The following is a 27,089-nucleotide window of genomic DNA, read 5'->3' on the forward strand; positions in this document are numbered from 1 at the left end:
ATTAAAGCCAGCTTTATGTTAATATTCAAATCAAGTGAAGTACTAATTCCCCTCTATTCAGCACTGGTTAGGCCTCATTTTGAATATTGCCTTCCGTTCTTTAAGAAGCATGCTGACAAAATGGAACAAGTTCAAAGAAAAGCAACAAAGATAGCCAGGGCACTGGAAACCAAGCCCAATGAGGAAAGACTAAGAAATAATGGGCTCAAGTTACAGAAAGCCAGATTCATTTCAATATCAGGAAAACTTCCTAATTGTTGCAGCAATACAACAATGAAACCAATTAACTCCGGAGATGGTGAGAGCTCCAATGTTTGAGGCATTCAAAAGAAAACCAGACAACCATCTGTCAAATATACTTTGATTTGGATTCCAGCATTGAGCAAGCGGTTGGACTCAATGGCCTTATCAGCCTGTTCCAACTCCATTATTCTATGATTCTATGATTTGTACCTATTCTGTATCAACATTGTGTATGTCGCTGTGTGTCAACAGTTGCTTGAGATTAGGGGAGACTGTGTAAGAAAGGTGGCAAGACTGACAACCTTTGCACGAGTGAGCTGGCTTCCTCTTCCCCCATCCAGCTTATCCACTGACATTGCTGTATGACAGGGGAATAGACTTCTCACCAAAGCCCTGAAGAAGGTGAAAGACTGAGATGAAACACCTTGCATGGAAACTGAAGGAGGGAAGGTCATAGATGGGGAAAGGCCAATAGGAGGCCTTAGAAGGATTAGAAGAGGTGGGAAAAAAGAGAAACAACTCGAAGAAGGGGGATGATATAAAAGGAGAAAGGTTGGGAGACAAAGGATTGTCAGAGAACAAGGCAGGAGGAGAATATGAACAGGCTGAGCTAGAGGATCCTTGGACTAAAAAATTGCATTCAGAATACCAAGAGAAGGAGCAGAAAGGATGAGGAATAGAAACGTCCCCCTGAAGCCTTTACATTGCGGAGAGAAAGAGTGGAGAGAACAGAAGAGAAGCTAAAGATCAAGGGAAAGGGAACTAAAGGAAAATGGTGTCAACCCCTTTATCCTTCATACGATCATGAGAGGTTTGGTGGGGTCAACTGTTAAGAAATTTTATTGGTTTCAGAACCTGATAATGTAAACAATGTTTATCCATTGGTGTATGGAGACAAACCCTTTAAAGTGGTCTTGGAGCAACCATTTAAATTGTTAAATAAAAATGTTACTGTTAAATCTGAAGTCTAATTGCCGGGGGTGGGGGGAGATATGAGAAATTGAGAGTTGCCCCAGAACCCAGTCACAATCTGTAATCAAGTACAAGTCTACCATCAGGGGCTTGAGAGAGCAAAGTACTGTATGTATTCTGGTCAAGGCTGAGTTGAAGATCATTTATGATACATGTGAGCGCCCTCAGTTGTGGACTGAAGGTGACAACTAGTGCTGTTTGGTTATTTTCTCTTCTGGGTCTGGGTCAGGAATGCCCCTCCTTAAAGGGTGCTCTTCCATTAGGGGACGGTGCCAACTTTAGTTCCCAAATTCCACCACCCCTTGAACCCTAGGCTGTGTGTAACCTAGAAGATGCGTGAATGGGCAACTATTGGCAAGCTTTTAACCTTAGATTTCCATTATTCCCTTATTTCGGTATAACTGTTGACTGTGTACTTTAAGACTTTCACATCAGCCTGATGAGGTAGGACACCGAAAGAACAAAAAGAACAAAATAGCCATCAGAGCCTGTGGCTAAGGCCCTTTCATTAGACATTCAAGGATCACACTTGGGTAGAATATAAAATAAAATTTATTTTAAAAAGATTAAAAAGTTTAAAATCGTAAGATATTCAAGAGTTACAAACTGTACTGTTGAAATGCACACATTTTTCTGTTATAAGAAATAGAGGAAAATAACAGAAAAGGAAAAAACAGAGATCTGTTCAGGAAATTGGAGATATTAGAGGAACATTTTGTGCAAAGATGGACATGATAAAGGACAAAAATGGGAGGGACCTAACAGAAGCAGAAGACATCAAGAAGAGGTGGCAAGAATACACAGAGGAATTATATCAGAAAGATTTGGATATCCCGGAGAACCCAGACAATGTAGTTGCTGACCTTGAGCCAGACATCCTGGAGAGTGAAGTCAAGTGGGCCTTAGAAAGCCTGGCTAACAACAAGGCCAGTGGAGGTGATGGCATTCCAATTGAACTATTTAAAATCTTGAAAGATAATGCTGTTAAAGTGCTACACTCAATATGCCAACAAGTTTGGAAAACTCAAAAGTGGCCAGAGGACTGGAAAAGATCAGTCTACATCCCAATACCAAAGAAGGGCAGTGCCAAAGAATGCTCCAACTACTGTACAATTGCAGTCATTTCACACGCTAGCAAGGTTATGCTCAAAATCCTACAAGGTAGGCTTCAGCAGTATGTGGAACGAGAACTCCCAGAAGTACAAGCTGGATTCTGAAGGGGCAGAGGAACTAGAATTGCTAACATGGGCTGGATTATGGAGAAAGCCAGAGAGTTCCAGAAAAATATCTACTTCTGCTTCATTGACTATGCAAAAGCCTTTGACTGAGTGGACCACAGCAAACTATGGCAAGTCCTTAAAGAAATGGGAGTGCCTGACCACCTTATCTATCTTCTGAGAAATCTATATGTAGGACAGGAAGCAAGAGTTAGAATTGGATATGGAACAACGGATTGGTTCAAAATTGGGAAAGGAGTACGACAAGGCTGTATATTGTCCCCCGGCTTATTTAACTTATATGCAGAATACATCATGCGAAAGGCTGGACTGGAGGAATCCCAAAACAGATTTAAGATTGCCGGAAGAAATATCAACAACCTCCGATATGCAGATGATACCACTTTGATGGCAGAAAGTGAGGAGGAACTAAAGAACCTTGTAATGAGGGAGAAAGAGGCGAGTGCAAAAAACGGTCTGAAACTCAACATCAAAAAAACAAAGATCATGGCCACTGGTCCCATCGCCTCCTAGGAAACAGAAGGGGAAGATATGGGCCCTATTATCACTGCAGATGGTGACAGCAGCCACGAAATTAAAAGACGCATGCTTCTGGGGAGGAAAGCAACGACAAGCCTTGACAGCATCTTAAAAAGCAGAGACATCACCTTGCCAACAAAAGTCCACATAGTCAAAGCTATGGTTTTTCCTGTATTGATGTATGGAAGTGAGAGCTGGACCATAAAGAAAGCTGACTGCCGAAGAATTGATGCCTTTGAATTGTGGTGCTGGAGGAGGCTCTTGAGAGTACCCTGGACTGCAAGGAGAACAAACCTATCAATTCTAAAGGAAAGCAACCCTGAGTGCTCACTGGAAGGACAGATCCTGAAGCTGAGGCTCCAATACTTTGGCCATGTCATGAGAAGAGAAGACTCCCTGGAAAAGACCCTGATGTTGGGAAAGTGTGAAGGCAAGAGGAGAAGGGGACGACAGAGGATGTGATGGCTGGACAGTGTCATCGAAGCAACCAACATGAATTTGACACAACTCCGGGAGGCAGTGGAAGACAGGAGGGCCTGGTGTGCTCTGGTCCATGGGGTCACGAAGAGTCGGATATGACTAAACGACGACGATTTGTCTTTTCAGGTAAATTTGTTCTTTAAACATATCGAGTGGGTACTGTAGTCTGAAAAAATTAATTTGGAAGATCCTTTAGTTTCGTCATGTGGATTCGAACAGCTGAACTTTCGACCGCTCTGCGATTTAACCCACGTACCTTTCACAGAGTAATTAGCAGACCTATAAATTATGTGAATTTCTTTTGCAGGTACTGTGGAGAAAACATTAGATAGCTAATTTTTTTTCTAACAGTACCTACTAAGTTTAATTTAAATTGTACATTTCTTGTAGTATTTCAAAACAGGTAACTACTGAGGTTTCAATAACATGATTATTTGCTCAGATTTTATTGATTGGTAGTTGAATATAGATTATTTATTCACTAACAGTATTCAAGCACCTGAAAGCCAGAATTTTAATATAGTGAATTATTATTCTAGGTTCAACATACTGCAACCTCTGCTATAGACATACTAAAAAGTACATATGCTACATGGTGATATTTACAGAATATAAATATTCCACTAAGTGTTAGAAGCATAAATGTCCTCATTTAGCAGTATCATAATGCTTAGTACAAGTATAACACTAATGACAAATTATTATAGCATTTTTGCAGGAGCTACCAATTCTCAGAGGAACCAAAACCATCTATTAGTCTTTTGTATTATCTCATAGCAAATGCTCAAAAATATTACTAGCAAGCCTATATAAAAACAAAATGGGTCATAATGGAATTCTGTATACATTTAAATGAATGCTACTCTTTTATTCATGCATTTATTCCAGTGATATTACACCTCAGGATAAGAATACATAAAGCCTCAGACAGTGCTGAATGGATAATGTTGAAGTTGTTTCTGTCTTCTAAGCCCTAACACTTCTTAAGATTGTCATACAATGCATAATATAAATAATGCATCATGTAATGTAAGAATCGGTATGTAACTAATGCAAGTACCACAGCAAAAGTCCATGTGTAAACTCCCTGTTCTGGAGCAAGTCATTTGTGGTTGTGTTGTGGTGCCATAGTGGATGTGGACTCTACAGCTCAGTAGGGGGGGAAAGGGTTGAATGGTCAGAAACTACAGACATATATTGAATTTTTAGGATATCAAATGCAGAAAAGCCCTCTCTGAAAATCCAAACATTCTCATATTTAAATCTATAAATCCATAGTATTGAAGGCTAGGGATGGAAGGTACTGCAGGTGTCACTGAGTCCAGTCCCCTGCCAAAGCAGAAAATCCACAGCAAAAGCATCCCTAAAACCATCTAATCTCTGTTTAAATGCCTCCCAGTGATTAGAGAATCTACCGCCCTCTGAAACAGTCTATTCCATTGTTGAACGAGTCTTTCTAACGCCTGAGTAAAAATCTCTGTTCCTGTAATTTAAATCTGTCACTGCAGGTCTTGGACCTATAGAAAACAAGCCATTCCCATTCTATGTGACAGCCCTTCAATTATTTGAAAATGGTTATCATACTGCCTCTCAGTGGTCCATTCTACGGATTCAACACACCCAACTGCCTAAACCATTCCTCAGAGGGTTTCCTTTACAAACCCTCTGTCAACTTGATTGCCCTCTTCTAGACACATTGCAGCTTTTTAACATTTCTCTTAAACTGGTGAAGTATGACTAAAACAAAACAGAGAGGTACTGTTACCTGGGGGGGGGAAGCATGCTGCTTATATACCACCCCACAGTGCTTCAAGCACTTGCTGGGCCGTTTATAAGTTAATTATGCAGGCTACACATTACCACCCCCACCCCCACAAGCTGGGCACTCATTTTACTGACCTTGGAAGGATAGAAGGCTGAATCAACCTTGAGCCGCTACCTGGCATTGAACCGCGGGTCGTGAGCACAGTTTTAGCTGCAGTACAGTAGTTTAACCACTGCACCACGAGGCTCTTGATTTGGACACTATACTCTTGATACAGCTGAACACTGCATTAGCTTTGTTTCCCTGCTGCATCACACTGCTGACTTATGCTATGATCAGGGCTTGAAAAATTTTAGAATGTCTCACCAGTCAGTCAAAAATGTCACCAGTCAGTATGACCAAACTATAGCCTTCAATGTATGTTAACAAATTTAAACTAGACCCTTGTTCACTTTCATTTCTCCATAACAATGCATACAAACTCAAAATAAATATACCCTCAGACTTGGGTTGCTTTATTACCTGCATGCCTGTGGAGTCATGAAGCTTGTATTTTTAATGCCTTTCGTTTGAAACGTCTCCAGCAAAAATAAAACTGAAAGCAAAAGTGCCCAGCCTCTTAAGGGGCCACAGTTACCTCCCACCCCAGGATGTGTCCTTATTGGGTTGAAACTGGGAGCATGGAATGTCCATATTCTCCAGCATGGGACTACTCTACAAGGCTGTTTTCCTTTTGCAATGGGAGGGGGAGGGGAGGACTGCAGGATCATTGAGATAGAGAGATGGGTGGAGGGTAAGGAGGCAGGCAGGGAGGGAGCTGTGGCTTGTCGAGCAGCATTTTTTCACTCATCACAGATGAGTGGATGAGTGCATTTTTCAAGCCCTGGCTATGATGTGCTAAGAAACCTAAGTCCTTTTCAAATTACTACCTTCAGACCTGTTGTCCCATGCTATATTAGGAAGGTGAACAATGAGTTGACCTATTAATGTTTTATGTTGTTTTGCCATTTTCTCAATTAGTTTCTCCTGCTTCTCCAAAGTTTGTTGGAACCATGTTGGGGTAACTCTGGGAAATCTGGAACTGCCCCACATTGGGCGTCACTGTGACTGAGTTTGGGTTTTACTTCTGGTAGTTCCCCTTCTCTTTGTAAAAACATGGAGACATTCAACTTAACTAACAAAAATTTATTTAACAACAACTGGCATTAATCAAGGATAATTTCAGACAATAACCATGGGGATTCAAACCAACCACCCTTTAACTCTGTAATGTCAGTCCATTCTAGTAGCAGAAAATTCCACTGAACTTCTCAGTAGGCAGTAGGCAGGTCTGTGAAGGGCTTGAGCGTCAACTTAGGCAAAGACTCCTGCAGTAGAGGTGACGTGCCCATTCCTTCAGTAGCTCTCTCCTGGGGTACAGTTGTCTCCCAGGGTTCCTCCCTACTCAAAAGAGACCCCCGACTAATACTGTCCATTCTATCCCTTCTGGTTCCATCAACTGAATCACTCCTCCCCTCTCTTTCCTCCTTAACTCTTTCCTTTCTCTTTCTCCCCAATCAGATGATTTCAAGAAGGGCTTACACTTCTGTCTTTATTTCCTTTTTAGAGACTTTCATCCAGACCATCTCCTTGGTCCATGGATCCTCCAACCTGACGTTTCCTCCTCCTTCTAGTAATTCCTCTGTCACATTCTTCTGCTCTCCTTTTTCTACCCTTCCTCTTACCTCCTCCTCAATTCTCACTCCATTCTCCTACTCTCCCTTATATTATTTGTGGATGTTTTCCAAGCATATCTTCTTCACCTAAATTGTTCTCTCTTATTGGCGGTCTAACTTCTGGGTCCTTTTTTTGTCTCAATGTAATCTCCTGATGGAGTTCCTCCTTCCCTGAATCCTCCACACCGGTGGTGCTAAACCAATGGAGGTGATATTCCCAAGTTCTGGGCTTCAGCTGCTGGTCCTCTGGAATATATCATCTCATAAGCCTCTATGTGAGAAGAGGGATGGGATGGCACAGATAGGGATGCTTTCTTTCTCATCTACTTCCTTACAGCTTGTTACTATAAAAATGAGACATAAAACTAATCTGATCATTTGTTTTTGAGAAGTCCATGATGGGACTTAGAAATCACAGAATTGTTTTGTAAGTGCTCACAGACTTATTATTTAATGATCAACTGTTACCAGGATCTTTTTTCTTTCCATCCCTGAAGACAAGGATGACATTTGCTTTCTTCTAGTCTTCAGATATCTTTCCTCCAAGAAATCTCAAACACTGCATACAGAGGCTCTGTTATTACACCTTCTAGTTCCTTTATTACCTTTTGATGCACCTCATCCAGCCCTAAACACTATCTCTAAAGCAGCTAGGGTTTCCCATGCCACCTCTGTATTTATTGTACACAGCAGCTTTCTTTTTCCTCCTTTATTCTAATTGCCATGGCTTGGGCACGATCTTCTCCATGTCACATTCCTCCAAGTTCTTGTCCCATGCATTTAGAACTTTTCTTCTGCCACAGAGGCATTCCCACTTTGCTATTGCTCCAGAAAAATCTGCTCAGCTCTGCCCTGAAATGCCCCATTATCTCTGATGAGCCAAAATGTAGACAGGCGGACTTCAAGCTGCTGTACTTTTTCTTCCAGCATTTGTTGCTTGCATTTGTTGTAGATGTAGGGAGAAAGAGAAACATGTCTCAACTGTTTCAGGTCACTTGAAACGCGTTCCAGGTGTCAATTCCTTGCTGTGGTGAGACACAAACTTGAGTCCTCCTCAAGAATCCACACAAAACACCTGTTCCTAGTTGTTTTGTTCCTAGGAACAGGAGTGAGTAATCACTCCTGTTCCTAGTTCACAAGGACTCTAGAGATGTACTATCTGAAAATTTGGCAGCAAGCTCCTCCCCTAAGCAAGATGATGCCTCATTTCCCCTCCACACTCACTTCCTTTCATCTTTAGCTCCTCCTCCTTAGCTCCAGTTGCTTGGAGGACAGAACACCACAGAGCATACAGCTGCAATCAAAGTCAAGAGAACTCATAAACAAAACACCTCAAACAAACAAACTTCCTGACAGCTCGGGCAAACAATCAGCTTCAAGCCAAGAGACATAGATTCACTCACTCTTGTCTCTTCTACAAACCCATGCAAAATTCCTCTGTTTACTTATCCTGTTCGTTCATTCCTGGTTGCAAGCTTCCAGGGGTTTACAATGCAATCTGAAATTGTTTTATTCCACTTTTATTTTCTTTATACTTACTACCAACCCTGCCAGTGACACGCATTTATATCCAATAAAAATGACAACACTGTGCCACAGAGATAGCACAGTAGAGATGTGGATGAAAACTTTACAATACATCACAAGGCAATATGAAATGCCCAGAGTTGACATTTTAATATTGAGCCTCACTGCCTTTTACTGTGAGGCAACAGCTTATGAGACATAGAGAGGAACCTTCCTATCTGCAATCATATTAACTAATAATTAACACTGACACATTAAGCTTTCTTATCTTCAGAGAAAATTTACAGAAATCACTGAGTCTTACTTCCATGTTTTAAGATCAGAGAGCTAGTCACTGACAATACCACTGAAATTACTACAAAGTAGCTAGCAACCATGTCCTACAGAGACAGGCACATCCAAAATCAGTAAAATCACCATATTTAGCTTGCAAACCTACACAATCCATTTAGAACTAAATCCTATTATGTTTAATAAGGCAAGTGTACAAACAGTTGCAGAATTAATTTAAGGGTAAACTTCCGTGGACTCAAGGATACTCAATTCTAGGTAGAAAGAGGCAGAGAAATGTACCACTGTGCCATGTATGAAGTCTAACATTGCACAGAACCGCAGATTAAAGTTGCAGCTCTATGGACACTTTCACGTAGTCCCCCTTAAGAAATACCTATATGATCTGACTGTGAGTCTGTAATGGTCCAGATCTTTATTTTGGTCATAATTACTACTTCTTCAGAAAGGGAGGTTACTGCTCTTATGACACTAAAATGAGTTTGATCAAAAAATAATAGCAGAATACTCATTATCTTGATAACTTAAAACCTTCATCAGCTGACACTGGTAGTTTAATATACTAATAACAAGAAAAAAAATAGGCCATCCAGGCTTTTGTTTTTCTTTCCAGATAAGGAATCTCTTTCTAGGTAGTGAAAACCAAGCTGCTAATCTCGCTTATATCCAACTAATTACAGCCTATTTGAAGTAAATGTGCAAGGGTTCGAGCTACCTATCTACAATTCTGCACAAACTTGCTATGGATAAAATCCTATTTAACTCATGAGAATTTAAGTGAAACAGTAGGACTACAATCCTTCATCAATCAAGCATTTGGAATTTCACAAGGACTAAAATTCACTTGGACCTCAATAAGATCCTGGGTAGCCTACATCATCCACTATGCCTGATATACAGTGGTGCCTTGCTTAGCGATCGCTCCGTTGAGCGACGAAATCGCTTAGCGATGGGGTTTTGGCCATCGCAAGAGCGATCGATTAGCAATGGTCCCTATGGGGGGAAATCGCTTTGTGATGAACGCGGGGAAGCGATCATGGCAAAGCAACCCTTTTTAAACAGCTGATTGGCAGTTTCAAAATGGCCGCCGGAAAAACAAAATGGCCACCCGCTGTGTGTCCTCGCTTTAGAGGCACCAAAAATGGCCACCCCTATGGAGGATCTTCGCATAAGGTTAGTTCTGAAGCCCATAGGAACGCATTAAACACGTTTTAATGCATTTCTATGGGCTTTTAAAAATCACTTAGTGATTAAATCACTTAGCAACATTTTTCCTGGAACGGATTAACGTTGCTAAGCGAGGCACCACTGAATCTGTACTATAGATGGGGGTATTCGTATACAAATACAAATATCCCCACACAGCTGGACTTAATAAGGGGCTGGCCCCTGAGGCTGGCCCGTCCGCTCATGTGTCCGCCGGTGGCACCAGTCTCACTTATCCTTCCAATTGCTCCCGGAGCTCCACTCTCTTCCTGTTCAGCTAGCAACTCAGCAGCCATGCAAGGAGAGTCGTCCTCCCTCCTACTGCCTGGAGTGGCCAGGCAAGCAGGAAAAGAGTGCAGCTCCAGAAGTGATTGGAAGAATGAGTGAGGACACCAGTGCTGGTGAATGCGTGAGTGGACGGGCCGGCCACAGGGTCTGGCCTCTCATTAAGCCCAGCTGTGCAGGGACATACATCCACCCCATCTCTAATCTATACCAGCCTTCTTCTGAGACACTACACTGTCTTACAGGTGTAAGGAGTTCCCAAATCACAAATGTTTCAGATTTGATTGGAACAATTATGTTGATACCGTTTCCACTTTCATATGACCCATATATGGTAAAATAGTTGCATGAAGACTCAACAACGTGTTATTATAAGATTATGGGAGTAAACAAAGATTTGTATGATCATATTGTTCAAACAGCACCTTCAATTTATACAGTGGTGCCTCGTCTTATGAATGTCCCTAGCTGCAAAATTCTCAAGATACAAAAAGCTCCGTTTGCAAAATATTGCTTCGACTTGCGGATAGAGCTTCGAGTTATGAAAGAAAAAACATGGAGGAGGTGGGGAAAGCGCAAATGTGAACTTTCTGTTAACTGTTGGCCAGCGAAGAGGCAGCTTGTCTGCTACTTTGCTCGTCCCAGCGGTTAGAGAGTGGATAGGGAGAGAGTCTTCAGACTGTCTGGTACTGTACTGCCTGGTACTGTACGGACTGTATTTTTGGGGGATTTTTAAATTGATTTCTGGATTTTTGGCTTTTTTTAAAACAGAGATACTGCTGTTCTGGGTGAGTACATACTATTTACTATAAGGTACAGAGTTTTTTGCAGCTTGGTGGGGGTAGGGCTAGGTGGGGGTTATGTTTCTGTGCTCTGATAGGTCTTGCAGTGTGGATTGATTTATTTATTTATTTGATTTGTACCCCGCCTATCTGGACCAATGGACCACTCTAGGCGGCTTCCAACATAAAATTTAAACAATAAACACAGCAAATACATAAAATACAAAACAGCTATAATAAAAATAAAAATAGGAAAAATAAGAAGAAGAAAATCAAGAGTTGGCTGGAGGGAAGGCCTGAGTGAAGAACCATGTTTTTAGTTGGGTTTTAATGATGCCCAGTGTAGGGGCTGTGCAAATCTCTGGAGGGAGATTGTTCCAAAGGCGAGGAGCCACTGCCGAGAAGGCCCGGTTTCGTGTCTTCTCCATCTGGGCCTCTCTCGGCGTCAGGCTCCTCAGCCTCACCTCCTGGCTCGCGCGGGTGATCCAGGTAGGCCTTGGTGGGAGTAGGGGCTCCGCTAAGTATCGAGGTCCCAAACCGTTTTTAGGGCCTTATATGTAAGCATTAAAATTTTGAAGTTGACGCGGAAACAGATGGGCAGCCAATGCAATGTGGCCAGCGTTGGAGAAATATGATGGTATTTTCTCACTCCAGTAAGGACTCTGGCCGCAGCATTCTGCACCACCTGAAGTTTCCGCATCAGCCTCAAAGGCAGCCCCACGTACAGTGGTCTAATCTTGAGATTACGAGCGCATGTACCAAGGTGGTGAGTGTACCCGTGTCAAGGTAGGGTCACAGCCGTGCAATCCACCAAAGATGGAAAAAGCCGGTGCAGACTACCAACGCCACCTGGGAATCCATGGTGAGTGTCGGGTCCAAGTGTATGCCCAGGCTACGAACCCCACTCTTCGCGGCCAAGGTGACCTCCCCAAACGTGAGAGAGTCACTCAAGCCACCTACCACAGGAGCACCCACCCTCAGAACTTCCGTCTTGTCCAGGTTCAGCCTCAGTCCGTTCTCCTGCATCCATTTCAGTACGGCCCCCAGGCAGCGCTGAAGGGACAGGACAGCATCACCTGAAGTTGGTGAAAAGGAGATGTAGAGCTGGGTGTCATCAGCATATTGATGGCACAAAGCCCCACACCCCCTGATGACCCCACCCAGCGGCCTCATATAGATGTTAAATAACATTGGGGAGATGATCGAGCCCTGTAGGACCCCACAATTGAGGCTCCATGGGGCCGAAACACTCTCCCCAAGCTGCACTCTCTGGGGACGGTCCCCCAGGAAGGAGTGGAGCCAGGCCAATGCAAGACCACCGATACCCAACTCAGAGAGCCTCCCCAGGAGGATACCGTGGTCGATGGTATCATAGGTCATCGTGATGTCAAGGAGGACCAGCAGAAACACTTTGCTCCTGTCGGCTTCCCTCAACAGGTCATCGTACAGGGCGACCAATGCCGTCTCTGTACCATGGCGCGGCCTGAAGCCCAACTGAAATGGGTCCAGGGCATCTGTTTTGTCCAGGTGAGCTTGGAGCCGATCAGCCACCACCCTACCACTTTGCTCATGAAAGAAACATTGGTGACGGGCCTATAATTGCCAATTTCGTCCGCCGCCAAACTAGGTTTCTTTCTTATGGGCCTAATGAGTGTCTCCTTGAGGGCAGATGGAAATCTGCCCTCAAGGAAAGACCCATTTATTATTGCAGTGGCCCATTCTGTTGTTATCGGCCTGGCTGCTTTGATTAGCCAGGCCGGGCAAGGGTCTAGGGAGGAGGTGGTGGCACGACAGCGATCAAGGACCCCGGTCACAGAGTCAGGCGTTACAGGCTGAAAAGAGTCGAAGGTCACCGGGCAAGACGGAGCGCTGGACATCTCTACTCAACTCACTGCATTTAAAAAAGGAGAGAGCCCCCAGTGGATGGCCTCTACTTTAGATTTTAAAAAGGATGCAAACTGGTCAGGTAAAAAACTAGCGGGAGGCCTATCATCTGAACCAGTTCCGAATAGGTCGCACACTATATTTTAAAATGTGAAAAGTAGAGTGTAATAGTAAATTAAAATTAAAAGTGAAAATTAGACTGTATAATTTTAAAATGTACAATTTATTTATTTATTTTTGCATTCTGTGGCTCCTAGGGTTTGTGTACTGTGACCTCTCTGTTGTTTTAAAATGTGTGGGTTTAAAATGTGGCTTCAAAGTCTTTTTTTTTTCTTAAAATCAGAAAATACTCTGTGAGGGGCTGTGGTGCTTGTTGATGCAGCCAAGCTTTAAAATGGAGTTTACTGTAGACTCAAAGGTGCTTGGTTTTGTTTAGAAGGTGCTTGGATTAAAAGGTGTTCTGTTTAGAAGGTGTTCTCCTGCCCTTTTTTAACCTAAAAGGTGCTTGGTTTGATTTAAAAGGTGCTTGTTTTTAAAGGTGTTTAGAAGGTGTTCCCTCCCCCCTCCTTTCCTGCCCTTTTTTTTTAACCTAAGTTCATCTTAGGTCAAAAGAAGAAGAAAAAATCTCCCCCTAGTGGTAGAGTACGGATTAACCGGCTTTGCATTAGTTCCTATGGGAACAAATGCTTCGACTTAAGAACTGCGCTTCTACAAGAACGATAAACAGCTGAAACAGATTTCAATGCATTCCTATGGAAAATGGTGATTTTACTTATGAAAATTTCCAGTTGTGGCCACCGTTCCAATATGGATTACTTTCGTAAGTCGAGGCACCACTGTACTTCCTTTGGAAGATCACATGGCTAATCACTGTTTGCCAGGGAAAAGCCCCTCCTCTTTCCAGTGGTAAGTCTATAATTGTGGAATGTTCTCAAGAACCGATTTAACCTTTCTCTTGCATACTTTAAAAAGGAACCTAAGACATTTATTTATTTATTTCCATTCCACTAAACATTTTATTAATTATATTGCCATGTCCTTACACAAAACTTTATCTGATGCTGTCTCTGCTGCAGAAATTGCAATTGTTAACTTGGTTTGTACACTCTGGTTCAATCATCAAATTGGGACTGTTATTAAGAAATTAGAAGACAACTCAGACAGCTATGACAGAAATAGAGAAGATAATTAAGTATTAAGAATATATCACTATAGATCAAGGCCACAATCATGTGCATAACTGTATGTTCAATTATTGTACTATGTATGGATGTGAAAGCTGGACAGGGAAGAAAGTGGATAGGAAAATGATTGATTCATTCGAAATATGAAACAAGAGTAGGGCTGTGTGGATAGCCTGGACTACCAGAAACACAAACATATGAGTCCTTGAGCAAATCAAGCCTTTACTTTTTCCAAAGGTGAAAATGATGAAACTGTGGTTTTTACACTTTGGGCACATCAAGAGAAGGCAAGAGTCAGAAGAAAAAACAACAATGCTGGGAGAAGTTGAAGGCAGCGGGAAAAGAGGAAAACCAAGCATGATATGGATGAAGGAAGCAACATGCTCGAGTTTGTAAGAGCTAACCAGGTCTGTTATAGGGTTGCTATTAATCTTAGAAGAATCTCAGAACTGCAGATGGAAGGGACCTGAGAGTACATAACATATTTTTTTGTTATCTGTCCCATTTGTTGTTTTTAATGCAAGTTGCCTCCTACAGGCCCATGTACCATTTTGTTTTTTTTGGGGGGGGGCATATATGCCAAGTAGGGAGGCAGTAGAAGATAGGAGGGCCTGGTGTGCTCTGGTCCATGGGGTCACGAAGAGTCGGACACGACTAAACGACGACGAGCATATGTCAAGTACTATTTAATGATTGGTTTAATCTATGTTCTTGAGTACAGCCTGATTGGCTACAAAGCAATAAAGTATATGATCGTGTTAAAAATATTCAATTTGTTTGCCTGCAAGTATCAAAAAATTAGCAAAGTACACTAAGAATCATACCTTACATAACTACTTCACTGGTTTTGCTTGTTGTATTCTTACATAGGTTAAAATGTTGTGCATGCCACTGTACCCTTCCAAGGAGATTTTAAAATGCACTGTGACATTAGAGCTGCCACTACAGTACAGTATTTCATACGGTGGTGTCGCAGATCGAAGTACAATAGAAGCATGGGGAGGTGCGAGGGAGAGATAGCTAGCTACACTTTGGTAATTTTTAGCATTTTGGGCACAGCATTTCTAACAAAAGAATATCAGTAAGTTGCAAAAGAATTGCACCATCCTTTGCGTAGGCTATACTGGATTTAGAAGCTATGCACTCTGCTTGTTTAAGCAAAAAGAGAACAGGTTAATTAGTAGAGCAATGCATGTCTTCTTGGAAGCAACCCGGGGCAATGATGCTTCAAGGAGACGATGGTGCTGGACGCCTATGAGCCTTACCTGGACCCTTCCGTGGGAGGTCGGGGGAGGAGAGTCAGGGCGCCTGTTGCACCTGCATTTCTTTACTTTAGCTCAGTCTACTCATGCCTTAGTAGCTTTCCCGGGCGGGGAGGAAGCGGGCCAGGCGAGGACACGCAGCTCTATGAGCCCTACCACCAACCACGGGTCCACAAAAGTGCCCCGACAGGTACCGGCGGCGACCCGCAGCGCCTCAAAATGGCGGCGAGCGGGCGAGAAGCCCTGAGGAAGCGCCAGGAAAGAAGCCACCGCGTCCCCTCTCGAGCTTCAGGTCTGGCGTGGGAGCTCCGCCACCTGGCTTGAGAAACGCCCACGGCCAGCCCTTTTTTTCCTCAGAGAGCGCTTCTCTTCCCGCTTTTCGTCGAGGAAGAAATAAGGGCAATGGTTTCGCAGGAAGAGTACCGGCGGCCGAGCAAGTAACCGCAAGAGGAGCCTTTCCCGTCCTTTCTGTGTTTGGGTTCCCATGGCAACGGCGAGCAGCGAGGGACTGGTGCTTTGCACAGGCTCAAAGGCAGCACGCGTTATACTTCTCAGACTTTCTATTAAAAATAAGGTTTCACAGAGCTGGGATCTCGAATATTAATTAAGGTTGTCTAACTGGAGTGTGCAAATCGACGGTTGGTGCGAAGCCTCAGTGAAAGAGCGAGTGGATCGAAGGGCGGGAGGGGCGTCCCTTTCCCAAAAACTACCCTCCCAACCAGATCATTATAACTTATAAACGAATGTGTGAACGGGAGTGATGCTTCCTTCTTCCAGGTCTTACGGCAAACCAAAGTGCATACTGGGGCTTGCATTTTGGATGCGATCTGGTGCAAGCTCTTTCCCCGTGATCGCATGCCTTAACAGCAATAATTCTCTAACCTGATCCTGATCTTTTTGGTTCAGCAATAGAGCTGCTACTTTTGGAGACCAGACCGAGGCAATTCCCCATGGGACATCCTGGGGCTGTGCAGCCTCCCAAAGGCCACACAGACTAGCTGTTCTCCTGGGTTGCACATTGGGGAATTGAACTGTCAACTGACACCTAAACCACTGAGTTATCCAGTCAGCTGATATATTAAAAAAACATAGAAATTATCATTACTTACATGAATCAGAGACAAATGCTCTTCTTAAGTACCCTCCAGAGAGCTGATATCTAAAATATGTATCATAATGCAACTGCATGATTGTTCAAAATGTGTTGTTCCATTTCACCACTAGAATTATGAGTAAACCAAATCAAAGCACAGTCCAAATAATTACACTGCCTTGTACTGAGGTTCTGAAATGTATTTGGTTCATTGACTAGGAACAATTCTGATCTGTAAAAGTATGCATCTGAATAAATCTGCTGTCAAAAATTTTTCACTTACATAAGCAATATCAAACCCACAATTTTGTTAAGAAATATGGGTGGGCTAAGAGTTGGCATTTTTCTGTAGGAGAGTTTTTTATTTAAGATGAAAAGGCCTCTTTGGTTTAACATCACTGTCATCAATATATGGATGTTTTTAAATCACTTTCTGAGGAAATGATAAAAAGGTCATGAGAACAAATTAGACCCATGTATGTAAAAGAAGGGCAGGGACATGATGGCACTGTGGGTCAAACCAAAAAAGCCTCTGTGCTGCAAGGTCAGAAGACCAGCAGTCGTAAGATCAAATCTACGCGACGGAGTGAACTCCTTGTCGCTTGTCCCAGCTCCTGCCAACCTAGCAGTTTAAAAGCATGTAAATGCAAGTAGATAAATGTGTGTGAACCTATGTAAGCTGCCCCGAGTAGACGTAGTCTAGAGGGGCGGGGTAAAAATCAAATAAATAAATAAATAAATAAATAAATAAATAAATAAATAAATAAATAAATAAATAAATAAAATAGGTACCACCACAGTGGGAAGGTAACGGCGTTCCGTGTCTAGTCGCACTGGCCACGTGAAAACGGAAATGGTCTACAGACAAATGCTGGCTCTACAGCTTGGTGATGGGGATGAGCCCTAGAATAGGACCAGAAATGTCAAGGAGAACCTTTACCCTTTACCTATGTAAAAGAAGATGTTAGTTCAAAAAAAATTCCTATGCAACTCACTTTCCTAATTAGATTTCATACTGATGCTTTATTACTAAAGCTCTTATCAGTCCTTGCTAAATAACTAGCGGTAAGCGATGATGAGGGCTCTCTTGTTATGTGCTATCAAGTCACCTCTGACTTAAGGTGACCATATCAATTAGTGACCTCTATTAATAGCTCAGCTCTTGCAAGTTCAAGACTGTTGCTTCCTTTATTAAGTCAATCCATCTCATATGTACTTTTCATTTTCCCCCTACTTCTCAACAATATCTGGAGAGTTATGCATTGCCTATCCCCAGTTTATACTTATGCAGGTTATGTAGTCAAGGACTGATTTATATGTACATATGCAGGTTATACTGTATAGTCAAGAACATAAGGACTGTGCTGAGTAAAAGAAAACATTCTGTTTTCCAGAGCAATCAACCTAGTGCCAACAGGAAATCCACAAGCAGAATATGAACACAATCGCACAACCTGTTATTTTTTTACCTTCTATTATTGCTGTTCCAAAAATAGAAACAGAAATAAAACCCCAACAAAATTCAGAGAAACATTTCAACATAGCCTTTTAAAACATTAAAAATGTCAAGCAATGTAGTTTACCATTAACCAGCAGTGTTTCCAGTAGTGCTGTCATTTGGGTGGGGGCAAGTGTCACTCATAATTAAATCCCACTGTGATAATTCAGTGTTATCCCAGGTATATAGGTTTACTACCCTAATCTATGAATCTGAGCCAAAGACATGACCCTGTATGAACTAAGCTGAAACAGAGCTTCCATCAGATACTCAGAATAATAATAGAGAATGTGCATCAATTTGTATGTGTCTCTCTTTAATAGCCTGAAGACCATGAAACCTAAGAAACCTGAAACTTAATGTGAATACTAAGGGAACTCCAGGAGTTATTTTATTTTAAAAATTATACTATTAATCTTAGATCATTACAATGCAATAACATCTTCAGGCGCTAGCTGAAGACATCCCTAAAAATCTCTAGAGATGAAGGTGGAGCCAACCTGAGATATTATTTCTCTAGAGGGTCTCTTTGCAATTCCATGAGGTGGTCAGCCTTACAGAGCACACAAACTCTTTAATTCTAAAAGTTATTTTAAATTCTCTTAGGAGAGAAACAGGGACAGAATGTCCCAAATGTCCCACTGCTCAGTAAGACTGCTGGGTAAAAGAATGAGCATAGGGAAAGAGCATAGGGAGGAAGCTGACAAAGAAATATCTACCTGGGGAACACTAATACTGACAAATAGTTTTTAAAAAAAGGTCCCAAAAGCTATAACTAATTTTGAGAGCTGGTGAGAAACGAAGCATTTAAGATTACTTATTTAAATACCTCTCTTTTTCCTACCCAACCTACAGATTCAATGCTCTTTACAGTTACTTAAAAATAGAAGCAACTTGAATACAGCATAACTTAGACAGTTTGCACTGTCAGAATTCCTGTTACAAATAAATACTGTAGGTTCCAGCTTCCCAGTGCACCAGCAGTATTTAGAAAATATCATTTTTCTTGTTGTCAATTTATTAGAAGAATTAAAGGTGTCAAGAGGTCAAAATGAACATTATTTCCTGATGTTGTTAAATACCATCAACTAAAGGAAACCACTGTAGTCCATGGTCCAAGCAGAGGAGTCATCCTACACCCTGTGAGTGCACATGTGCACCCCCCCCATCTGACTGGCAAATAGAACAAAGGATAAAGTGAAAGAAATAATAAAAGGGGGTGCCTGAAGCTACAAGGATTAAGGCTGATATAATTATTTGCTCTGTGTTATTGTATCTTCTGTTTAATCCTTCCTTTTCTCCAATGAGTTCAAGACTCTGCTCCTTGCCACTGCAGCATAAGGGGCAATTTTAGTACAGTATTTAAAAGACACACTGTTCAGAGAAACCATAGTGACATGCAGTCCTCATTCTTCCTCTGTTAAATGAACATTGGCCTGTCCTCTGCAAAGCCATGCATGGATGGTTAAGTGCTGGGGTTTAAGGAGAATGAGGAAGAAAGGATGGAGCAGAACTGAGAGTATAAAAGTGGAAAGAAGGATGAGCAATGGAGAGTCACAGTGTCAGGGCAGGTTATCCCCTCTTTCTCCTTATCCTGAAGAAGCTTCTGACTTGGCTTCAGGGTGCCTGGCGCCTTAGACCAGCTCACCATGAGAGGAAGGAGCAGGAATGGCATGTTGCTCAAAGCACTTGTTTGCACAGTAGGTGGTATCCTGAATTCAACACACTAAAGGAAGTTGAAGGAGATTTAACAACCTATAGCATGATGTGACAATCCATATTTTCCCTATAAGTTAGTAAATTCTCCTCAACATAATCTAGCCATGAATAGGAGAATTTCCCAGCAACGTTAGGGAAGATGGATGGTATTCTGAATACATTTATCTTTACTTACAGAACTGGATCACATTTCCTGGTTGCTAGGAGCCATGAGGAAAATTCCAATAGCCTGAGCATTTTTCAAGAGTTAGTTCAGGGTCAGGCAAAACTGGCACACTACATAGGGGTATCGTTATAGAGCTAGGAAGCCAGTCAAGCTGGCAATGTTGACAGAACTCCAAAACAAATTGGAAAGGGGAAGATATGCCGATAAATTGCAGGAGAGGCAGAGCAATTTTGCTAAAGCCAGGTCACCCAGATACAGTAGTAATGTCTTTTGCAACCCAATGCAACCTGCAAGAGAGTGGCAGAGAGAAAGCTCAAAACCTGCCAGGCAGCAAGCTCAATATGCGCTGAAGCAAAACCATGTGCAAATGAATAGGGTGAACAAATCCATCACACAGGAACTGACTGTAAACAACATCATGTGCGCACTTCACTAAAGGTCAGTGCACCAGACCAAAGCCATTAGATTAGTGCAGAAGCAACACAAATAAGGAAATGCAGATAGGAGCAAATTGGGATGTCATCAGCAGAACTTAAGCCCTGCATAACCAGGGCGGGGGCTGGGGTGGAGAGAGAACGAAAGGTGAGGGAGAAAAAGAGGAAAGAAGCCAAGACAAAGGGATATTTAAGAGGACAGGAAAAGAAGATATGGAGGCTCTTATTGTTTAATGTTTACACACTGTAAACATTTAAGGGCAGATATCACTGAGGGGGTGACTACATTGGCAAATAATACAGAAATTGGGACGGTCAGATTCATTATTATTTTCCATTGATCACACAACATCCATATCAATGTGAATCAGCCTCGAGTGGTTCTCCATCTGAAAATTTTCTTCTGCTGCTGATGCCATTGCTTCTTCTTCTTATAAAATGGGGACTGTAGTAACCAAGAAATCAAAAGAAGATTGAGACTTAGAAGGGCAGTCATGAAGAGACTAGAAAAGATCCTTAAGGATAAGGATATTTTGCTCATGCTGAGATCAGGATCATTCATTTTATAGTATTCCAGATTAATAAAAATGGATCCAAAAAGCCTGTCACATGGCGCATTTGTTCAGCTTTTTTGTGCCCATGATACTGCTTCTGGTGGACAGAGGAAGTCCGAACAAAAGATGGATTCACTGAATAACTGAAGCCATGGCCCTTAGTCTGCATAACCTGAACAGGTCTCCTCATAACAGGCCCTTGTGAAAGTCTTTAATTCATAGGGGCATCATGTTAGAAACAATTTGCGAGCACAGAACTAGGCACACACATATTATTAAAAGAAAGTGCTTCTTCTCCCTCCTTTCAACACACACGCCAGAATATTGTGTTTACATCTGAGGCAGTTGTTATTCCCCCAATAAACCCCAAGATATCTGACTGATTGATATGCATTCATTCAACATCAATTAGTTTCTGAAGCAAAAGCAGCACTGAACTAACTGATTAAAGCACAGTGCTCTCAACCTTATCTGTCTTTGTAAAGGTCATGCTAAACAGCTCAGTCCAAAGCTGGCATGGCTGATTCTATTGGATTCCTTGGGTGCAGGATGCACGTAACTATACAGATCCATCAAATCATGTGAAAAAGAAACCACCATACTATCCCAACCACAATGTTTACCACTGCAATTGTGTTTAAAATAGATTGAAGGGAAATCTACATTCAGAGACCAGTTTTCAGCAGACCATCAAAGCTGTAAAAAAACAAACAAACCTAGTGGTTTGTGTTCTTGTAAAATCCAAAGGATAGGAACATTTAATTTGATGCATGCCTAATGGCCCCAGGTGTTTAAGAATACATGGGTATTCCACCCTCTCTTTCCTTTATTGAATGCATGCGGATATATAAGATTGGATCCAGAAGTCTGGTAATGTCACTGAGCTGTATTATCTTTGTTTAGGGTTATAGCCAGAATGAGCCACATACAAAGTCCACGTCTGATCCATAAATGCTTCCATCCCAGTTGGATCCAGATCAGAACTTTGTTCCTAATTCTCTCTAGTCATACAGCAGTGCAGTTTGGATGTTGCTCTCACTAACTGCATGCAACAGTGTCGTGGCAATATGAATGAATGTCTGATGGACTTCTATACCACTCAGTTTCATTTGAAGTAAGGACAGGATGATGTTGATAGGGAAAAGACCTCTACTCACCCAAACCCTTCCCCATTGGTTTCTTTTTTTGCAGATGTTGTGGATGTCTGCTCCAAATTAAGCAAAAGCAACTTTGCAGTCATGGCAAGATACGAATTAAGCCTTATTTTACTGACTTGCCATCGGTACTTATATGTTTCTGGCTCACTGGTATGGAAAATCACATAGCTAGCTATTCCCAGATTAAAATGGCATTCAGCAGTGGTGATTATACCGCTTTTTTAAACATACAGAGAAGGAATAAACAGAAAGATATGAACGGAAATATTAACCAGAACTTCAAAACAACTGCAGATGCTCTGTTTCCGGCATTAGCTAAATAAACATTTGTGATGAAGTTCTCACAGGGTTGTGCCCCATCCAATGATTTGATTTCAAAATTTTGTGTGCCCAACATCTTCCTTTTCTGGTCTTTAATGAAGGAAAAGTGTGGTACACCTGACATCATCATTTTACGTGTAACACTTAATGTAGATGATGATGATGTGCCATCAAATCAATTCTGGCTTATGACAATCATTTGGGGGGTTTTCCAGGTAGGGAATGCTCTATAGTTGTTTAGCATTCTCTTCTGCTGGGGGTGCTGTGGAATTGTGTAGCTTGTCCAAAACCACACAGGTTGGCTCTACGTGTAAGAGACACAATAGGGAAACACACTCTCAACCTCTGGCTCCACAGCCGGATAGCTAAACCACTGAGATATCCAAAAATTCAATCGTCTTAGAATTCCAGAGCTAGAAGGGACCAGATCGAGTCCAGCCCCTGTCAAGGAGATACAGTGGGTAACTGAACCCCCAGCTTCTGGCTCCACAGCCAGAAACCTAAACCACTGAGCTATCCAGCCATTGTCATAGTTAATAAATTGTTGTTGTTTAGTCATTAAGTCATGTCCGACTCTTCGCGACCCCATGGACCAAAGCATGCCAGGCCTTCCTGTCTTCCATTGCCTCCCAGAATTGGGTCAAATTCATGTTGGTAGCTTCGATGACACTATTAATAATAGTTACATATACGGCAATTATTTACTTCAACTTTAAGTGATGAAGACATAATAAAAATAACACATTAAAAGTAATTTATAATGAGTGAAAACTATTTTTTAAAATTAAGTAGGAAGAACTAGGAAAAGTTACTTTTTTTGGGTTCAGTTCCCCCTCTTGATCATCCATGGCCACTACTTTCACCACTTTTTGTTTGGATAGCACAGCATGCATGTTGCAATGAGGTATTGGGTTGGTAGAGGAGGAGGTCAGCTGTAGGTCTCACCTGACATGTCTGAAATCAGGTTTCCTCCACACAGAACACTCATAAGACTTCATGCATACACATGTCCTCTTTGTTTCTCCAAGGCACCCTTCCTTGCTACTTTGACATTTTGCAGAAAGAGATAGATTAAAGTTGTTGATAGCCACTTTGAGCCCACAAGGTGCACTAGGTATGGTTCAAATACTTTTAAAGAAAATTCATTTTTTAAAGAATAGTAAAAAATGAAAATCTTGAAAAGAGCAGGTCTCTATACTCTATTAATAATCACAGACGTCTCTCTGTACATACTTTCTTCTTGCCATATAATTAATTACCACCTTCTCTATCTATCTTAACCAGTCTCTAACTCTATCTTCTTCTTCTGACTCTGACTCTAACTAACTCACTCTTGACTCTCCTGACTGACACTTGACTGACTGACTCTTGACTCTGCCTTTTAACCTTTCTCTTGGATCCGCCTCTCCACCACATTTGCCTAGTACATGAATAATGCATAAGTTATTTTGCATAACAAGGGGTGAATGCTACAATTAGTAAACATAAGTTGCAAATTCTGTGAGTCAATGTGGTATTTCACACCAGGTAATGACTTCAAACAGAAGTACATTATCTGGTAGTTCACAACATTTTTGTCTTTTTCTTTTGTTTTTGTCTGATATACTGACTAAAATCCACTAGTAAGGCACAACTAAAGTAGCCCTATTGAATCCGTGGAGAATTTGTTGAGTCAACATCTGTTTAAGTTCCATTGAGTTAATGGGCCTACTATCGCTGTACCCTAATACAGTACTGGGATTTCAGCCATTATTTTAAGCAGTCCTGAAGGATCTTTTTCCTCTTTTAATTAAAAAAATAGGAAGCATCAACAATGGAAAATATTTGGCGGAACGCCTCCTCCCATCAAGGTCTACCCGGATCACCCGCGCAATTCAGGAGGTGAGGCTGAGGAGCCTGACGCCGAGAGAGGCCCGGAAGGAGAAGACACGAAACCGGGCCTTCTCGGCGGTGGCTCCTCGCCTCTGGAACAATCTCCCTCCGGCAATTCGTGCGGCCCCCACGCTGGGAACCTTTTAAACCCAATTAAAAACATGGCTGTTTATTCAGGCCTTCCCTCCAGCCAACTCTTGATTTTTTTCTTACTTTTCCTTTTTATCTTTACTGCTGTTCTTGTTTGATTATTATGTATTTGTCTATGTTTTATTATTTGATTTTATATTTGGAAGCCGCCTAGAGTGGTCCGGTGGGCCAGATAGGCAGGGTATAAATTAAATAAATAAATAAAAGAACAGAAAAACTAGTTGTAAACCAATGCAACACGTTTCTGGGCCTTTTGTGTGTGTTTGTGTGGTTTTAAAGATTACAACAGGGAATGAGAATGAATCGTTTGGTAAACAATATGAGGATGAGGACTGGGTTTATTTATTTTATATATGTATTTATTTATTGGATTTTTACCCCGCTCCTCTAGACCATGTCTACTCGGGGCGGCTTACATAGATAAAATTATAAATGTGACTGTCCAAGCTCTGTGTATAGGATCAGAGCTTGTAGGCTGTGGGAAGGGAGGGAGCCCAGCAGGGAAACCAGAAACTGCCTCAGCCAGTCCTCAGAGCTGCTGAAGAAACAAGCACCATCTTCAGGTCAGTGGGTGACAGTGCTAGCTGTTAAATGAAGGCAGCATCTATATTTTGACAACATTTTCTCCCCATTTCCACAATCATAGCGGAGACTGCATCTTGCGATAAGTACATCATTCCGTGCTAAACAGGGATGCCGGCTTTATCAGCCCGAGCACAGCAAAGTGGTGAGCGGGCTTGCGACGTAGCTCTTCACCTGATGTGCTTCCTCTGAGTATAATCACTCACGCATGCCAGGTGCAGAGCACTTCCATTGCTTCGCTCCTCCTGAGTTGAGAGTGGGCCTCAAAGAAATCCATCTCTTTCGCTCTCCTTGCATTTCTCATCCAGCATAGCAATTAAAGCCCCACAGTTCATACCTTGTAAGTGAATGCCGTTCATGCCGCTGCACACTGAAGGCATACAAGTTATTCAGGCCAAATTGGAACAAAGATTACCAACATTTTCATTGATTTGTTTATTTGTTTGTTTGTTTGGGACCAGGTTCCTTGCTTCAAAATCAGAGCCAGACACAGAGATATTTAGCAGACAAGCTTCGCCCACTATCAGCGGGAGACCAGAAGAGGCTTGGCTTACAGTATTGACAGGCTCCCAGGGCATGGTCCGAAGGCATATAACACACACAAGAGCTATACAGAAACTGCTTGGTTTTAATTTGTTTCAATTATCTTATGTGTTAAAATTGTTTCTCTATAGTAATGTAACCCACCCTGATATTCTGTGAAATGGGAGGGGGCTATAAATGTAATTAATTAATTAACCCTAGACCATGGGGTGTGTATCAATGGTTCAGGAATGGGGGTACCTGGGGTCTACTTAACCCACAGCTGTTGTAGCACAAAAAGGTTCTAAGATGGAGGCAGCTTAAATGGTGCAGAGTCAGGTGGGCAGATGCAAATCTGTACTGTCCATCTCACTCAGGCAAGCACTGTTGAGGTATTTATCTATTTATTTTTAAAAATATTTTTACCCCACCTTCCTCCTTAGAAAAGGACCCAAGTTGGCTTACAGCATTTAAAGACTATATTTAAGAATGAAACAATGATTATGCAAAGGTGGTATACATCATTAAAAGGAAATATTTAAAGCTAAAAACACTGAGTATGGAAATATTAAAAAAGGAACAAACAAAATGCCTTTCTTAGAAATGGGAGACACAAACAATTAATGAAAACAGTCAGAGCAGTCAGTCCATCTTGTGGGAGGGAGTTCCAGAGTCTGGGAGCAGCAACAGAGAAGACCCACTCCTGTGTCACCACCAGATGGCACCTGTAAGGTGGTGGGACCTAGAGAAAGGCCTGCCCTAATGATCTTATTACCTGAGTAAGTTCATAATGCGAGACACACTCTTTGAGGTAGCATGGGCCAAGCCATTTAGGATTTATAGGTTAAAACCAGCAATTTGTATTGTGCCTAAAAACAGATTGGCAGAGTCAGTGTTTTGGACCCATTGAAATTTCCTCACACTTTCAACAGGTAGCCATACATGTTGTTGTTGTTTAGTCATTTAGTTGTGCCTGACTCTTCATGACCCCATGGACCAGAGCATGCCAGGCCCTCCTGTCTTCCACTGCTCCCAGGAGTTGGATCAAATTCATGTTGGTAGCTTCGATGACACTGTCCAACCATCTCATGCCCCACATAGAGCGCATTAATTAAGGCATGTGTCACTGTGGCTGGATCAGACCTCTCAAGAAACAGTAGCAGCTGGTGCACTAGTTATAATTGTGTAAATGCATTCTTGGTCACCCACCATAACCTGGGCATCTAGGCTCAGAGATGAATCTAGGAGCACCCCCAAATTACACACCTGTGTTTTCAGAGGGAGAGTATAGCACCTTTTTTCTCCAAGTGCCTCCAGCTCTTAAAATCACAGAACTCTTTTCTAATGCAGGACACAGAAGTTCACTATAGTTGGTCCCCATTTGCTTTCCACTATCCCATAAATTGGCTACCAAGATGTGGGACTATTTTTTAATCTGCAACACATCACAGAGCATTTCTTTCTAATTGGCAATTCCAGTGGTGCCCAGATGTTATTACCTACCCCAAAGACATTTCACAAACTATTGCATTAAATTTTAACAAACTGCTCTGGGAGACATCCCCTGGATTTGGACAGATGGGCATTTTTAAATTTGTCCCTCTGGAGCAAGATAAATATGCTCAATATGAATATTATACCTTGGATTACATATGTTTTGTGTGCAAT

General features: G+C 42.0%; 1 protein-coding gene across 8 annotated transcripts in view; it reads right to left on the reverse strand.

Moving 5' to 3' along the window:
- The window catches only part of CFAP20DC (CFAP20 domain containing), a 255,404-nt gene extending 231,356 nt beyond the window's left edge, over window positions 1–24,048 (reverse strand). For all 8 annotated transcript variants that reach the window (XR_013542793.1, XR_013542794.1, XM_078388811.1 and 5 more), the window contains exon 1: window positions 15,357–24,048. The gene's annotated coding sequence lies outside the window, so the exon portion shown is untranslated. The remainder of the gene's footprint in view (window positions 1–15,356) is intronic.
- Between the last annotated feature and the right edge of the window lie 3,041 nt (window positions 24,049–27,089).

This window comes from Pogona vitticeps, chromosome 2 (genome assembly GCF_051106095.1).
Source record: "Pogona vitticeps strain Pit_001003342236 chromosome 2, PviZW2.1, whole genome shotgun sequence".
Classification (NCBI taxonomy): domain Eukaryota; kingdom Metazoa; phylum Chordata; class Lepidosauria; order Squamata; family Agamidae; genus Pogona; species Pogona vitticeps.